Genomic DNA, 12583 nt, shown 5'->3' with positions numbered 1-12583 from the left:
CCCTTACAGAGCACACACTTTCAAGGGCATGGTTTCCAAGGGTGAAATTGGCCGTGATTGCGTTATGTGTTTTCCTTGTAAACACGATATGCTGACATTTACTATATTTTAAGAATAATTTGTTTATCTTGCAGTAATCATCTAGCCTATCGAGATCTTCCTGAATAAGTTCCACGTCGGAAAGTGTAACTACCGTTCTATATAACTTTAAATCGTCTGCATACAGCAAGTAATTGCAGTGTAAAAAACATTTAGATATGTCATTAATAAATAAGGAAAACAACAACGGCCCAAGGATTGAGCCCTGGGGAACGCCGGATGTCACTACTGTTTGAGAAGAGGTAAACCCATTTATTACCACCGATTGAACACGATTATGTAGATATGCTGCAAACCATCTTAAAAGATTACCCTTAATACCATTAAAAGATAGCTTTTGTAAAAGCATCATATGGTCAACCTTATCAAAAGCCTTCTGAAAGTCTGTGTAGATTGTGTCTATCTGATGTTTATTATCCAAACCGCTAAAAATATAATTAGTAAAAACAAGGAGGTTAGAGAGAGTAGATTTACCAGCTGAGAATCCATGCTGTTGGTCTATAATAACATGCCTTAGGCTGGAATAAATGCGTCGGTGAACTAATCTTTCCAGGACCTTAGGGATTGCAGAAAGTATTGAAATCGGTCGGTAATTTTCGACATCACTCCTTTCACCAGCCTTGAAGATAGGCGTTATATAATATAATTTCCAGCAGTCAGGAAAAGTGCCGCTGGACATACACTTGTTGAATATAATATGTAAGGGGACACATATTGACCGACTTGTTTTCTTGAGAAAAACTGGTCTGATTTGATCTGGGCCAGGACCTTTATTTGGGTCGAGCAAATATAGCTCCTTGCTGACTTCATCCTTATCGAAGTACAAACTATGCAAAAGGACCTGAGAGTCATTGGGAAGGCTCTCTTCATCGGTGTACACAGTGTCTCCAACTGAGCCAGTTTGAGACTCAAACACTGACCGAAAATAACTCGAAAACAACTCTACTATTTGAATAGGGTCGTCAGATGAAACACTGCCATATTTAATACGTTTAGGATATCCTAAATTAGTCTGCTTTAGAGAAGACGTATATTTCCAAAAGTGCTTGATATTTGCCCTCAGCGAAAGTTCAATTCCTTCTATATATCGATTATAACAAAGTTTCATAAGACTTTTAACACGTGCCCTTAATAAAGAAAATTCTTGATAGTCGAGCAAGTTTTTGTAGGTCTTCCAGCGACACCAGAGTTTCTTCTTACGATTAAGAGCTCTTATCAGTCCTCTGCTAAACCAAACTGGATACTTACGGGATTTAGGTTTAGAGAATGGCACGCAAACAGATATAATTTCATTTATTTTTGAGTAGAAGATGGCAACAGCATCTTCAGAATGGGACGAGGCCAGTAGTGACACCCAATCTACCTTATAGATAGCATTATTTATTAAGTCATAATCTGCATTAAAGAAATTTCTTTGATGGAAAACAGCTGATGTCATGAAAATTGACCTGTTAACAGTACTAAGAATATCTAAAGGCGGGTGATGAGGAACAGGATTAAGCAACGGGTCATCGGAATTATCAACACGCCCGGGAAGCGTCGATAGGACTAGGTCTAGGAGCCGCGCATTGCTATTGAGGACAACATTAGTTTGCTTTAAATTCAAGAAAGACATGGTATGCAACAATAATTTAGATGACTCAGTATTTGCAGATTGTAGTAGGGTATCTGGAGAGGATAACCAGTTGAGATGAGGTAAATTAAAGTCACCTGTAATTATGTAATTAGAGAATCTAGCGCTAGCATGTATGTCATGCAGTTTTTGAAAGAATTTTATGTATAAAGAGGTATGAGTAACGGGAGGAAAGTAACAGGCATTGAGGAGGAGACCAGCGTGAGATGGCAAGTGAATGTATAATTCCTCCAAATCCGGGGCTTCAAACTCAGTCAATCTGATAGATTTAATTCCTCTTTTCACCATAACTAAGACCCCACCACCTCCTTTTTTGCGAGAAAACTGGAGGTTTCTGTCCCGTCGAAATAAATCATAACCGCCAGAATGCAACTCTCCATCAAAGATAGAATCCACTAACCACGTCTCTACCAGAACAATAATATCATAGTTGCTAAGAAGTATACTATTTTTGAGCTTATCTATTTAACTCTTTATGCCTCCACAGTTCTGATAATAAATAGATAAGGTATTTTGAGCCATTATCCATAATCAGAAATATGAAAGATGGGTAGGAATAAAGTGAAGATTATAGAAAAATCCAGTTTCGCACTCCACACTGCCGTAAAAGAACATGAAAAGAACAAGATACCAACAAAAAATAAAGAAAATTTGAATACAATACAAAAAATATGTAAACCATACAGAGAGGTATAATATAGTCATACTAATTTGGCTAAATCATCATTGGATCGTATTTGGATGGCTTTAGCTTCATCAGTTTTTCTAACAAAAATACAGCAGTTTTTTATCCATACATACTTGTAACCTTTTTCCTTTGCAAGTTGCCTGACCTTACTAAAGAGTATTTTGTTTTTCAAGGTAAGGTGCTCATTGACGTAGAATCGATTGTTGTTGACACCCGAGGCAGCCGCAGATCCACCGAGCAATTGATCAACTGTTAGAGAGCCACGCACACGCGCAGCAGCGATAAAATCATCACGTTTTCTGCGAGTTGTCAACTGCAGTATAATATTTTTCGGGCGACCCGCGTACCTGACACCTGGTGCAACGCGGTGTACAGTTTTTATGTCAGAGTCTTTTAATTCGACGTTTAAAATGCTGCTTAGTGTAAGAGAGAGCTGCATAAGATTTTCACCTTTACTTTCGGGCACATTTTGAATCTCAATATTGCAGTCTCTAGAGGCTTGATCGAAGTCGTCGAGCCTGTTACGCAAGGTTTCAAGCTCGTGACGTAGTGAAGCATTTTCTTCCATGAGGTTGGACGGCAGGGAAGAGGAGCCTATGACTGCCGCTGATTCCACTTGAGCTACCCTTTCCTCCCATGTGTTCATGCGATTTTCTAGGGCAATTATATCGTTCCTGAATGTTCGCGAAACCTCCAAGATAGCAGAGTTGAGATCATCACGCCACTGTTGACTTAAGTTTGCAAATTTTGAGTCCATATATCTAGTTAAAACCTCCGTGTTCACATTCAAGGGTGAAGCCGAAGTAAGTGTAGGTGAGGTGGTCGTCGAAGGCGTAGTTTTCTTTTTAGTCTTACATGCAGAACACTTCCATTTTATTCTGTTCATAGGTAAGATTTTCTTAAAGTCTGATTCCGTCAATTCAGCACAATAGAAATGCAACCATGCTAGGCAGGAGGTACATTTTATGCCCTCCGCATCAGGTGCAATTTTTAAACACTTGCGGCAATCCATTATTACAGTTTCTACTCAAAACCGTATGTAGGAATAATATGTTGTAATAAGTTGTAATAATTAGGTCCAAAATCCTTGTATCCAGCCGACAGGTCTACTAGGTATGGCAATAGTGCCGCTGTCAGATGACAAATGCCAAAATCAAGTTAACAATGACGTTGACTGACGTGTTTGGATATTTCTTTTTTTTTGTGGACAAAACAAGATGAGGGTATTTTAAATATAATTCGTAGAATGTGTCGCATAGGTTTATCTAGTTTACTCAGTAATTTAGCATGTATCAGAAGAATCTCCAATATATGTAGTAATTCACAGTACCTTTATAAAGTACCGGATGCACTTTTTGTTGGGATTCACTTGGTGTTTACTGGGTAATTTATTAAAACTGCACACACAATGTTACTGCTGTCACGTAATGTCAACGATTTTAGATTAGTAGATTCTTCGTAGATTGACTTCGTAGATTGTAATCAATCGAAGTAAAACCGTCAAATTGTGAAACAGCCATTTTCTACTTTTCTATTGGTTATAAGAGATGTGACATTCTCGTTTTCTATTGGTTATAAGTGATCTGACATTTTCGGAGCTGTCCAAAAAATGTATTATTATTTGGATAGGTTAGGTTAGTATATTAATATTTTTTTTAAATAACTGTTTAACTGAAACTCGAAATCGAATACAAAAATCGATTTACACTTTTAAAAAATAGATTATTTTTGAATAATTTCAAAAACCCTACACTAATTGAAACATGAAGTTAATGTAATGTATGTACATTTGACAAGTAATGGTTAAATTAGGTTTAACTTTAAAATTAAAAATGAGGAAATAATCGATTCGATTCACAATCTTTCGACAGTTTATAATCTCGCGAGATAGATTACAATCTAACGGTTTTTATAATTTTACGGTGACAGTTATAAGAGATGTGACGTTCACTTTAAAAAAATCGTGTTTTTAATTTATCGATTATTTCCTCATTTTTGAAATTTAAAGTTATAGATAAATCAACATTGAAATTAACCTAATTTCGTGTCGATACCTACTCGTCTGTATTTCCTAATTAGTACTTGTATTTCATTGTTTGCAACTTTCTATATTATTTAATTTTTACTAGAATAAAGTGTTTACTTTAATATCCAAAAAGTACCCAAAACCGAATCAGAGCACCCCACTATCCACGTGGTCTTGTCTGCTCTACCCCTAGAGTGTATATAAATAATCGGAGGCGCGGAGGAAGAGCAGCCCACACCCGCTGTAACAAAGCACAGGCACAGGCGCCGAAGGCGACCAAGAAGCCAGGTTGAGGAGGCTTGAATTAACAATTATTATTTAGATCGGAGCTGTCTATCTGTCTGTCTGTATGGGGGCCATCGCATTTTACGACCTTGATCCCCACACTCCCCGCGCCAATCACACTTGACCAGGCGCGGGGGCCCATAATCGGGTTTCCCCAGGTGATTTTTTTTTTTTTAATATTTAGACGCGTTTCCGTAGCAAAACTCACTTGGAGGTGGTCCCCCGAGACTCCTAAATAATTAGTATCGTCAAAAAAGTGCGGTGGTATTCAACACTGTTACCGACTTCGGACTCCTTTGTCGAAGGTTATTGGGCGATATATCGTTGGAAAGCTCTTTCAAATGAGCTTTCAGATGAGCTGTCGAATTTGATTTCGGGATCACAAATGGCTGAAGGGCAACTTTTACTATGTTGTAGAGGTAGAAGTTTTTTTTATTTTTTTAATACAAGCTTCACCAGCTTAGCATGATATTTAATTCCTTAACTTAGTTGATAAAGCTATTTGCATTAAAATAAGCATACAATAATTATGTTATGTAAAATGTTGTCATGAACATTACCGGGTAATCTCATATACATAGTTCCAGTCCCTCAAGGTCGCGTCGTCCAAAAGGAAGTACTTCATACTGAAGTCCATTGTACAAGGCACATCTTTATTGTACACCTAGGAAGTAATACGTGTAATTAAATAAAGGGTCACATGAAAGAAACGATTCATTCAAAGGCATTTCATGAATATAATAAACCAATATTTAACTAATGAAAAGCGCTATGCTTTCGTAACTAAAAGAAAAATGAAAAGGAATAAAAAACTTTATTACACATACAGCGATGTTTAGTTAAGAGAAATTACACTAGGATTCCTGTGTCGTGGGCAGATAGTACCTAAGTACAGTTTATATCCTTTTGATATAAACAGCTGTACTTGACGTAACTATTAATTTCTACATAACACGATTTATACTTTTGTTACACAAGAAGAATAGTTTCTGTTTCAGCATAAGTATTGTTAATAAAATTTGAATTAAAAATTGCTAATATATATATATAAATATAAACCGTATTCGTTTCATAATTACATGTTTCATGAGTGAAATGACTACCTACATGTTTCAGAAAAATAGCGAATAATTTTTTATCGGGTAATGAGGATTTTCACTTAACTTCACTTAACACCCAAAGTAATAAATCACTTGTAACCGTGTGACACAATGATTTATTGTTCAATTTAGTTTGTGAGATGCGCAATCAAAAAGTAAAGCCTTGGTATATTTTCGTACAATCTTCAAATTGGCCTATTTCTCAGGGAGCCGTCCATATGCCAGGAGCTTTAAAAGAAGCGCCACACCCGGTCCAACGCTTTCGCTAAGTCCAAATGAGTGCTGAAAAACAATGAAAACGGCGAGTTATGTATTATTATTCGTTCGTATTATAATGAATTATAAGCAAGAAATTAATAGTTTTTTCTCTGTTAAATTGGCGCTATTGATCTTCTGTGTAACTTTGTTTTTAATGACCTTATGCTAAAAGTAATCAATAAAATAATTCTGTTCAAGAAGTTTTATTTAACCACTCAGTTGACCCAAACACAATATTGAATATTGGAGTTGATAATTTATTACTCAAATGAAACATTATTTAAGGAAAAAACTATTTCTGAAAGTAAAATAATTTTGGTGTTTAATTTTATAAGAACTAATGCTCAATTAGATTCTTGTTAGAATTTAAATATTTTTAATTTTTTTTACTAAATTCAATTAAGAATTAAGTAGATACTTGTTGAATGTTCTTAGAATTTAGAATTTGTTTTTCGAATCATTGCTCCACCAAAACAGCTCCAAATATTTTTCTATTGTTTTTACGACTGGTATAGTAGCTCAAGTAATATTAAGGAGGCGCATGGCTGTGGACCTCTTGATAAACTGATAATATTACATGCATTTACTCTATAAAGCGCAAATTCGGCTCCACATGGAGTACTGTTCTCAACTCTGAGCGGGAGCTCCCCAGTACCAGCTCCTTCCGCTTGACCGTATTCAACGAAGAGCGATTCGAAAAGTCACTTTCCGAGCGGCTTGATCCCTTGGCGTTGCGTAGAGATGTGGGATCTCTCTGCATCTTCTACCGCATTTACCATGGAGAGTATTCGGACTAAGGGCATTGTCACACTGGCAATTAATGAGCGATTTGAAAGCGACACGATTGCGCGGCGTACCTTCCGCGTTTTGTACACTCAGTAGCTGGCTTTGTTACTTCGTCGCAGGAAGCGTAAGCAGATATAACTACGAATATGGGAGGATTCATCATCAAGCAATCGACTGGGAGAGAGCGACTCCTGCGCAATCGCGTCGCTTTCAAATCGCCAGTGTGATAAGGCCCTAATCTGGATCTGAGTTTCATCATCAGACGTCAAGGCAGAATACCAAATACCATCCGTATCACCTTGACGTCCGTCGTTCCACAACTGAGCGTTATTTAAGACAACTTTTGCCGCGCACCACCGATATGTGGATTTAGGGTTAGTGTGGACGATTCGACTTAGGGTACTTCAAGAAAACAGCGTACCAATTCTTAAAAGGCCGGCATCGCGCTTGCAAGACTTCTGGCAGTGTGAGTGTCGATGGGCGGCAGTATCACTTAACATCAGGTGAGCCTCCTGGCCGTTTGCCTAAAAGAAGAAAAAATGCATGATGTAAATAATATTGTCTCAGTTCCCAGTGAATCCAGACCACCTTTTTTATTTTGGCCCTTACCGAGATTTTTCTTTGTTACAGCTTGCGTAAGATCCCATTCTTGTTTCCCAACTATTCTGCCTTTCAATTTTTTTACTTTATTTTTATCCAACTCTCCTTATCTCGGTCAAAGCGTTACGTTATAGCCAAAAATTTGTACTTTATTTCATTCATTTCACAAATCGTGATGTTTTAATTAATTTCTATGGAGTTTAAGTGCTCGTTCAGACACGGCGGGAACCGCGCGATTTCAGAATCGCATGGAAATCGCGCGGGTCTTATTTGAATGAGTTATAAAGTAATCGTTCAGACATACCCGCGCGGTTTCCGCAACCCAACCGCCAGAAAATAGAATCGCGATACTCCCGCGCGTTTCTATTACTATGAAGATCTTACTCAGCGTTCATTAGCATTGCGGGCACCGCGCGATTAACACGTCATAACAAGAGCACCGTGAGCTCGCTATCGCTTCGACACTGAGTTATTTATTGATGAAGTGGAGAGTTTTTCTTCTGGTAACACGCTTGCCCTCATATGTGTTTCAGAGCTTGAAATATCTTCCCTGATTAGTTCAATGAGTTCATCAAAAGAGTTTATTGACATTCTCAAATAGTCAAAAAAATTTCTCTCAAACATTCTTAAATTGGGATATAGTGTTACAAATTTGCCATGTGTTAGTCGATTCTCTCTGAATCTGCCTTTTCTTTATTTTCTGTATCAACCACAGACACGTTAGTTACTTTTCGACTTCCATCTTGAAACTGATCGCTAACTAACCGCCAATGTTTGAACAGTCGACATTTTTGCGGTTCAAACCGCACGATCTGACAATCGCGCGGTTCCCGCCGTGTCTGAACGAGCACTTAGACACCAATAAGGCTAAGTTACGATGACCGCGTGGTACCGCGCGGTACAAGATCAATATAAACGGTAATTATCGTCTACATTACCGCGCGGTACCGCACGCCAACTCGCGGCGCGCTCTGACCCGCGCGCAAAATCTTGACCGCGCGCTTCCCCGCGGCCGCGCGCGGCACAAGTTTTGCAAACCTGTATTGACCTGTTCAGTTGATCCGCGCGGCTTGAGACGGAAAGACAAATAGATCGATGCAAAATTAGTACCGAAGATATGGTATTAAGTATTTGGTGATATGCAATATCTTATAGCATCTTCACTGGATTTTAAATCATTTTCAATAGAATCGTATAAAAAATCAAAGGATGCAACTGACATCCGGTAATAGTTAAAAAAATTATCTTCGTGTAACCTCAAGTCGGGATACAAAGTGACAAACAGGCTGGAAGAAAGTCTGTCACTTAAAATTGGATGCACCCAGTATCGTCTTTGTCTTCTTCTGCGACGTCTCATTCTTCTATATAAAATCCATAAGCAAATTGCCTCCTCCACGTCCATTGTCAATCAATGTTGAAGCCACACTGCCGCGCGTACATATACCGTAATGTGAATGCTCCAACCGCGCGGCGACGCGCGGCTACGCGCGGTCATCTGAACTTAGCCTAAGGCAACACAAAGTAAGACGCAACGAGAGACTACTATTATAAAAATTTATAGGTCTATGGTTAATTAAAACAAAATACAAAATTGCTTTTTTATTTAAAAATAAACTAATCATTCATATCTCCCTGGTAAACTAAATTGTTTGACTTAATTTTATGAAATATATGGAATAATTCAGACGTCGGAGAAATCGCACCCAACTTCGCCCAATGCATTAGCGATTTTGCTACGTCTTCAGTCTTCAAGTTCATTTCCATTTTTATTTCCTTATTTAATCTGATAATTAAGATATGTTAGAAACTGATGTGTAAAGATGTGGGTTCACTTGCTTTTATTCTTATATAATATAGTGGGTTTATACGTCACTGGGGTTATATCTACGACGCGAATAAATGCTTAAATCTGCACATGCACTTTCATTTACATACATAATATAAGAAAAAGAGAAATATAGACTGCGATGTAAACAATTTAAAAATGCATTTTGCAATATTAGACACCATTTTAAAGGATCGATCTCAAAAAAGAGATTGAAACGCAAGAAGATGCATCCCTCCTTCACGACTTAAATAAGCTAGCGAAATTCGTGTGACAATAATGTAATGATATTAAGTAAATGTCATCATATAAAACTCACTCGCAATCGCGAAGTGTTATCAACAAACTCTCGCTTTTTATTTGAAGTTTTACTTCTTTTGGCGCGTTAGGGAAAAATAATGAGAGTATTTTTTTCTATTGTTAGTGTCTTTCGTCGTAAAGACAATATTTTTGAAAAGATTTTTATCTTGTTACGCCAAAGAAGTATAACTTCTAACGCGTGAACATAAGTACATACACGTCTTTTAGATAACATATTTATAGTTTGTAAGAATTGTGTAAGTTAGCAATACTTATTAAGTACAAAGCATGATCAGTTTGCCTGGTAAGGGTGTACAATCAATTTTTATTTTACTGTGTTCCTGTTAATGTAAGCTTTTATTGTAATGCCAATGGGGATTACCTTTTTAAAATTAGTAAATTAAATGTTTATTCAAAGTAAAAATATGAAATGAAATAAAATAAATGGCATACTTTGTACAGAGAAATATTTTTACACCATCGCTTAAAATTATTTTGAGAACTTTAAACTACAATTCAATATTATTAATAATGGTAAGTGTTTAAAATCTAAAATTGTGACCACTATAATTGTGGCTATTAAGTTAGAATTTTTTAAAATCTTTATTTCCTACTGTCTTGTGGCGTTTACTAAAATAAAAACGAATTTTGTAAAATTTGTACCGAACCTTCCCATATAGGCTTGCAAACTATTTTCTATTTCCTATTTATAACCTATTACAATTACACCTAAGTACTTACATATTACGATTAAAATATTCCTTTTCTGTTTTTATTTTCAACATCCTCATGATAGGTGGGTCTGGTCCAATAATTTGTTGCACATAATGTTCATCATATGCTTTGCCTGTATAGTCTATGCCCCACTGAGTTATTATTGGTGTTGGATTGTATTCTGGCAACCCAGATAGATGGTTTCCAGGGGATCCACACCTCTCAAAAATCGGAAACCACTATCATCTTACAGCCCGCTCAAGACTCCATCGGATCAATTACAAATCGCACAGCACACATATTCACCTGCCCAACTGGACACCAAGTCACCAGGCGACCAGCTGGAACAGCTCAAACTCCATCTCCACTGGCAAGACATCGACGAGGGCTAACAGAAAACACCAAACATCCGCTCCCTCCGAAGAATATCAAGCGAGCGATCCTTCATAGAAAAATCAGGTAGGGTGGATTACCAGCCCCAATTTCATAAAATTTTTCAACTTTTAATTTTTTGTCTGAAACCCACCGAGCTTGGGCTTATCTAAACCAACTTGGCGAGGCGAATTCGATAGAGCCCATAGTTTCCCTCATAAACCCCCCTTTTTTCTATAAAATATTATTTTTTCCCCCTCTAGCGCCAAATCTAACCCCCCACCCCTACCCCCTCGAGTTGGGTATCATTAAACTCGTCTTTAATAGGCGAACACACCAGTATATGGATTCAAGTTTATAAGTTTTCATTTAATATTTTATTTCGTCAAAAAACATTAAAATTTTCATACTTAAAATTCATAGTTCAGTTCAGTGTTGTAAAAAATAAATAAATAATAGTTTAAAAAAACTAGAACACACGCTTTATATAGAAAACTAGCTGGCCTGGCGAAGATCGTACCGCCTAACAGTCGATTCTTTATTTGTTTATAATACTTATTCTGCTATTCGGGACACCGGTCTAGCTAGTAAGAAAAAAAAAGAAAATTGATAAGACAACAAAATATACATTATGTCAAAAAATAAACATTTACCTTCCCGGAACCCCTCCACTAACTTGAACTTTATGCTATGGTATTAAAGTTCAAATTGACTTTTAAGTATTATTACGAATATTTTGTATGGGAATATAGAAAAGTGTTGCTTTTCACTCAATTTTTTTTTATTTTTATCCGTAAGAACCATCCTCGTACTTCAAGGTATATTATATAAAAAAATCGGACAAATCGGTCAAGCCGTTTTCATGTTATGTCGTGACAACGGAAAACGGGTTTCATTTTTATATATATAGACTAAACTAAAAAACAGAAAATAAATTTTAATAAATATTAATTATATTAATTAAGAATAATGTAAAAATAAATTAATAAATATAATTAAATATTTATAACTATTGACACCATGCACCCCACGCTTGTATGCTATGTATGTATGTATGTATGTATGTATGTATGTATGTATGTATGTATGTATGTATGTAACCGACTCCTTCAGACTCGATTTTGACCCACTTTTAACGGACAGATTTAATTCAAACTTTGCGCACCTGTCAAAGATCGATGACAATGCAATAATCCGAAAAAATAAATAAATAATAGTTAAAAAAAACTAGAACACACGCTTTACATAGAAAACTAAACTAAAAAACAGAAAATAATTTTTATTAAATATTAATTAAGAATAATGTAAAAAATTTTAATAAATATAAGTTATTAATAGTTTGAATAAGAGAAAAAATGTTTTATAATTTAAGATAGACTTGTGCCATCGTTTCTTTGAAAAGGAATATACTCAAAACGAGGCAGATAGCGTTCATGCACTTTTAGAAAGATCAGTAAAATATCCCACCCTATACAGTCGTTATGTTGCAAAAATTATAATAAATAGTTAATAAATTAAATATTAATGATACTAATCAGTCTGAATGAAGATTGAAGCTGTAATGATAATTAGATTAGTTATAATATCTTCAGATAAATAAAATATTATAATAGTTCTCTTTTTAGAATAGTTGATTGTGAAGCATTAAATGCACCGTTATTTTCTATTTTAAGTTCCTATTTAATTGTGTCTGTTTAAAAAAGTAGTTAAGATAATTGAAAACTAAACGTATTCTATTCAGTTAAAAATGTTTTTTTTTAATTAATAAAAATCATGCTGATTATTATTTTAAGTCACTACATGTCGTTATTTACATTCCCCTAAAGCAGTCGTAATCTAATAAAATGAAACATTTCTAAAGTGAAACTTCTTTATCGGGGTTGGAAAATTTTTTTGT

General features: G+C 35.9%; 1 long non-coding RNA gene across 1 annotated transcript; it reads right to left on the bottom strand.

Moving 5' to 3' along the window:
• Positions 1-9061: 9061 nt before the first annotated feature.
• Positions 9062-10456, bottom strand: LOC125062067. Its single transcript, XR_007119168.1, has 2 exons — positions 10342-10456; positions 9062-9258 (listed from the first exon to the last, which is right to left on the bottom strand). It is a non-coding gene; the product is annotated as an uncharacterized LOC125062067 (long non-coding RNA).
• Positions 10457-12583: the final 2127 nt, after the last annotated feature.

Source organism: Pieris napi, chromosome W (assembly GCF_905475465.1).
Source record: "Pieris napi chromosome W, ilPieNapi1.2, whole genome shotgun sequence".
In the NCBI taxonomy this organism is placed as follows: Eukaryota; Metazoa; Arthropoda; class Insecta; order Lepidoptera; family Pieridae; genus Pieris; species Pieris napi.
The sequence above is the reverse complement of the archived record's forward strand: the minus strand, read 5'-3'. Positions and strand labels throughout refer to the sequence as shown.